This window comes from Anopheles nili, assembly GCF_943737925.1.
Source record: "Anopheles nili chromosome X unlocalized genomic scaffold, idAnoNiliSN_F5_01 X_unloc_12, whole genome shotgun sequence".
Lineage (NCBI taxonomy): Eukaryota > Metazoa > Arthropoda > Insecta > Diptera > Culicidae > Anopheles > Anopheles nili.
This window is the reverse complement of record NW_026525470.1, coordinates 179,123-185,000: the sequence shown is the minus strand read 5'-3', so window position 1 is coordinate 185,000 and position 5,878 is coordinate 179,123.

Sequence of the window (5,878 nt, the reverse complement as noted above, 5' to 3'; positions counted from 1 at the left end):
GCCGGAGCAGTTTCAGTCCAATCGGACGATGCGCGGGTGTTTTACAGAACATTGAAAGTTGTATGGAAGCAAACCCCTGGAAGTATGCAATATATGGGAAAACACGAAATACTCTCGGATGGAGGTGTCTGAGAAGTTTGGCGTATATGGACGAAAGTTAGCCACGGTGGTGTTCTAACATCGGTGCTAGGGACGCAAAACCGTCGAACGCATGGTTTCGAGGCAATGTGCGAAAAACGGGCAAAATGGTGCACGAACAAGGGGGCACGCGCTATATCTGGCAGAAGGAGAACTCTGCGAGGTGTTGTGTGTATGGACGAAAAGTAGGCATTACGGAGTTGAGCAAACGCGCCGAAGACCGGGAATCGATATCTCCAACCGGCTGGTCGGTAGAGCGATTCCCAACACCCCATAGACACCGCAATGGGTGAAAATCGGCTAAGTCCCAATATGTACCTTCAGAGGGGCATATCTCGAAAACTACTCGTCAGATCGGGGCCAAATTCACAGAGAAGACACATGTCGAGGAGTTGTTTCGGATGAGCGATAGTGGTTTTTGGGTGAAAATGTACCCCTAAACCTTGTACAGAGAGGACCCCTTCCGTAGAGCAAAATCCTGAAGGTCGGGGTCGCGCAAGGGTCGACATGGGTCGAGGTGGACTATCATGCGAAACCACTTTTTTCGGTCCCTACGGTGCCCCTAGATGATGAAAAGTACAATCCGAGGTTGATTACGAACACTTTTGTGCACCCCCTTCCGTAGAGCAAAATCCTGAAGGTCGGGGTTGCGCACAAGTCGACCCCCTTCCGTAGAGCAAAATCCTGAAGGTCGGGGTCGCGCAAGGGTCGACATGGGTCGAGGTGGACTATCATGCGAAACCACTTTTTTCGGTCCCTACGGTGCCCCTAGATGATGAAAAGTACAATCCGAGGTTGATTACGAACACTTTTGTGCACCCCCTTCCGTAGAGCAAAATCCTGAAGGTCGGGGTTGCGCACAAGTAGACCCCCTTCCGTAGAGCAAAATCCTGAAGGTCGGGGTCGCGCAAGGGTCGACATGGGTCGAGGTGGACTATCATGCGAAACCACTTTTTTCGGTCCCTACGGTGCCCCTAGATGATGAAAAGTACAATCCGAGGTTGATTACGAACACTTTTGTGCACCCCCTTCCGTAGAGCAAAATCCTGAAGGTCGGGGTTGCGCACAAGTAGACCCCCTTCCGTAGAGCAAAATCCTGAAGGTCGGGGTCGCGCAAGGGTCGACATGGGTCGAGGTGGACTATCATGCGAAACCACTTTTTTCGGTCCCTACGGTGCCCCTAGATGATGAAAAGTACAATCCGAGGTTGATTACGAACACTTTTGTGCACCCCCTTCCGTAGAGCAAAATCCTGAAGGTCGGGGTTGCGCACAAGTAGACCCCCTTCCGTAGAGCAAAATCCTGAAGGTCGGGGTCGCGCAAGGGTCGACATGGGTCGAGGTGGACTATCATGCGAAACCACTTTTTTCGGTCCCTACGGTGCCCCTAGATGATGAAAAGTACAATCCGAGGTTGATTACGAACACTTTTGTGCACCCCCTTCCGTAGAGCAAAATCCTGTAGGTCGGGGTTGGGCACATGTAGACCCCCTTCCGTAGAGCAAAATCCTGAAGGTCGGGGTCGCGCAAGGGTCGACATGGGTCGAGGTGGACTATCATGCGAAACCACTTTTTTCGGTCCCTACGGTGCCCCTAGATGATGAAAAGTACAATCCGAGGTTGATTACGAACACTTTTGTGCACCCCCTTCCGTAGAGCAAAATCCTGAAGGTCGGGGTCGCGCAAGGGTCGACATGGGTCGAGGTGGACTATCATGCGAAACCACTTTTTTCGGTCCCTACGGTGCCCCTAGATGATGAAAAGTACAATCCGAGGTTGATTACGAACACTTTTGTGCACCCCCTTCCGTAGAGCAAAATCCTGAAGGTCGGGGTTGCGCACAAGTAGACCCCCTTCCGTAGAGCAAAATCCTGAAGGTCGGGGTCGCGCAAGGGTCGACATGGGTCGAGGTGGACTATCATGCGAAACCACTTTTTTCGGTCCCTACGGTGCCCCTAGATGATGAAAAGTACAATCCGAGGTTGATTACGAACACTTTTGTGCACCCCCTTCCGTAGAGCAAAATCCTGAAGGTCGGGGTCGCACAAGTGTGCACCCCCTTCCGTAGAGCAAAATCCTGAAGGTCGGGGTCGCGCAAGGGTCGACATGGGTCGAGGTGGACTATCATGCGAAACCACTTTTTTCGGTCCCTACGGTGCCCCTAGATGATGAAAAGTACAATCCGAGGTTGATTACGAACACTTTTGTGCACCCCCTTCCGTAGAGCAAAATCCTGAAGGTCGGGGTCGCGCAAGGGTCGACATGGGTCGAGGTGGACTATCATGCGAAACCACTTTTTTCGGTCCCTACGGTGCCCCTAGATGATGAAAAGTACAATCCGAGGTTGATTACGAACACTTTTGTGCACCCCCTTCCGTAGAGCAAAATCCTGAAGGTCGGGGTTGCGCACAAGTAGACCCCCTTCCGTAGAGCAAAATCCTGAAGGTCGGGGTCGCGCAAGGGTCGACATGGGTCGAGGTGGACTATCATGCGAAACCACTTTTTTCGGTCCCTACGGTGCCCCTAGATGATGAAAAGTACAATCCGAGGTTGATTACGAACACTTTTGTGCACCCCCTTCCGTAGAGCAAAATCCTGAAGGTCGGGGTCGCACAAGTGTGCACCCCCTTCCGTAGAGCAAAATCCTGAAGGTCGGGGTCGCGCAAGGGTCGACATGGGTCGAGGTGGACTATCATGCGAAACCACTTTTTTCGGTCCCTACGGTGCCCCTAGATGATGAAAAGTACAATCCGAGGTTGATTACGAACACTTTTGTGCACCCCCTTCCGTAGAGCAAAATCCTGAAGGTCGGGGTCGCACAAGTGTGCACCCCCTTCCGTAGAGCAAAATCCTGAAGGTCGGGGTCGCGCAAGGGTCGACATGGGTCGAGGTGGACTATCATGCGAAACCACTTTTTTCGGTCCCTACGGTGCCCCTAGATGATGAAAAGTACAATCCGAGGTTGATTACGAACACTTTTGTGCACCCCCTTCCGTAGAGCAAAATCCTGAAGGTCGGGGTTGCGCACAAGTGTGCACCCCCTTCCGTAAAGCAAAATCCTGAAGGTCGGGGTCGCGCAAGGGTCGACATGGGTCGAGGTGGACTATCATGCGAAACCACTTTTTTCGGTCCCTACGGTGCCCCTAGATGATGAAAAGTACAATCCGAGGTTGATTACGAACACTTTTGTGCACCCCCTTCCGTAGAGCAAAATCCTGAAGGTCGGGGTCGCGCAAGGGTCGACATGGGTCGAGGTGGACTATCATGCGAAACCACTTTTTTCGGTCCCTACGGTGCCCCTAGATGATGAAAAGTACAATCCGAGGTTGATTACGAACACTTTTGTGCACCCCCTTCCGTAGAGCAAAATCCTGAAGGTCGGGGTCGCACAAGTGTGCACCCCCTTCCGTAGAGCAAAATCCTGAAGGTCGGGGTCGCGCAAGGGTCGACATGGGTCGAGGTGGACTATCATGCGAAACCACTTTTTTCGGTCCCTACGGTGCCCCTAGATGATGAAAAGTACAATCCGAGGTTGATTACGAACACTTTTGTGCACCCCCTTCCGTAGAGCAAAATCCTGAAGGTCGGGGTCGCGCAAGGGTCGACATGGGTCGAGGTGGACTATCATGCGAAACCACTTTTTTCGGTCCCTACGGTGCCCCTAGATGATGAAAAGTACAATCCGAGGTTGATTACGAACACTTTTGTGCACCCCCTTCCGTAGAGCAAAATCCTGAAGGTCGGGGTCGCGCAAGGGTCGACATGGGTCGAGGTGGACTATCATGCGAAACCACTTTTTTCGGTCCCTACGGTGCCCCTAGATGATGAAAAGTACAATCCGAGGTTGATTACGAACACTTTTGTGCACCCCCTTCCGTAGAGCAAAATCCTGAAGGTCGGGGTTGCGCACAAGTAGACCCCCTTCCGTAGAGCAAAATCCTGAAGGTCGGGGTCGCGCAAGGGTCGACATGGGTCGAGGTGGACTATCATGCGAAACCACTTTTTTCGGTCCCTACGGTGCCCCTAGATGATGAAAAGTACAATCCGAGGTTGATTACGAACACTTTTGTGCACCCCCTTCCGTAGAGCAAAATCCTGAAGGTCGGGGTTGCGCACAAGTCGACCCCAAAAACTCCCAGAAGGAGTCGTCGGATCGTTTCGCGATGTTCTAGCGAAATGCTCAGCTCGACGGAATGCAACTTTTACCTAAAGGGGTCTGTGACCGTCAGACGCTTAGGTACGGAGATACGGGCATGGGTCGGTTTTCCCCATACAAAATACCCCATGGAAAACTGCAAAACCCCAAAACAGGTCGAAGGAGTGGTCGGATCGTTTCGTGGTGTTCTAGTGAAATGTTCCATTCGATAGGGCGCAACTTTTTGCTAAAGGTGTCCAAGACCGTCAGACCCTTACTTACGGAGATATAAGACACGTGCGTGGTTGCTCGTGCCGAGCTTCAGAAATGTTGCTCCAGAGACTAAGTCCCAGAAAACCTTCCGACCCCAAAAACCCCCAGAAGGAGGCGTCGGATCGTTTCGCGATGTTCTAGTGAAATGTTCAGCTCGACGGAATGCAACTTTTACCTAAAGGGGTCCAAGACCGTCAGACGCTTAGGTACGGAGGTACGGGCATGGGTCGGTTTTCCCCATACAAAATACCCCATGGAAAACTGCAAAACCCCAAAACAGGTCGAAGGAGTGGTCGGATCGTTTCGTGGTGTTCTAGTGAAATGTTCCATTCGATAGAGCGCAACTTTTTGCTAAAGGTGTCCAAGACCGTCAGACCCTTACTTACGGAGATATAAGACACGTGCGTGGTTGCTCGTGCCGAGCTTCAGAAATGTTGCTCCAGAGACTAAGTCCCAGAAAACCTTCCGACCCCAAAAACCCCCAGAAGGAGTCGTCGGATCGTTTCGCGATGTTCTAGTGAAATGTTCAGCTTGACAAAATGCAACTTTTACCTAAAGGGGTCCAAGACCGTCAGACGCTTAGGTACGGAGATACGGGCATGGGTCGGTTTTCCCCATACAAAATACCCCATGGAAAACTGCAAAACCCCAAAACAGGTCGAAGGAGTGGTCGGATCGTTTCGTGGTGTTCTAGTGAAATGTTCCATTCGATAGGGCGCAACTTTTTGCTAAAGGTGTCCAAGACCGTCAGACCCTTACTTACGGAGATATAAGACACGTGCGTGGTTGCTCGTGCCGAGCTTCAGAAATGTTGCTCCAGAGACTAAGTCCCAGAAAACCTTCGGACCCCAAAAACTCCCAGAAGGAGTCGTCGGATCGTTTCGCGATGTTCTAGTGAAATGTTCAGCTCGACGGAATGCAACTTTTACCTAAAGGGGTCCAAGACCGTCAGACGCTTAGGTACGGAGATACGGGCATGGGTCTGTTTTCCCCATACAAAATACCCCATGGAAAACTGCAAAACCCAAAAACAGGTCGAAGGAGTGGTCGGATCGTTTCGTGATGTTCTAGTGAAATGTTCCATTCGATAGGGCGCAACTTTTTGCTAAAGGTGTCCAAGACCGTCAGACCCTTACTTACGGAGATATAAGACACGTGCGTGGTTGCTCGTGCCGAGCTTCAGAAATGTTGCTCCAGAGACTAAGTCCCAGAAAACCTTCGGACCCCAAAAACTCCCAGAAGGAGTCGTCGGATCGTTTCGCGATGTTCTAGTGAAATGTTCAGCTCGACGGAATGCAACTTTTACCTAAAGGGGTCCAAGACCGTCAGACGC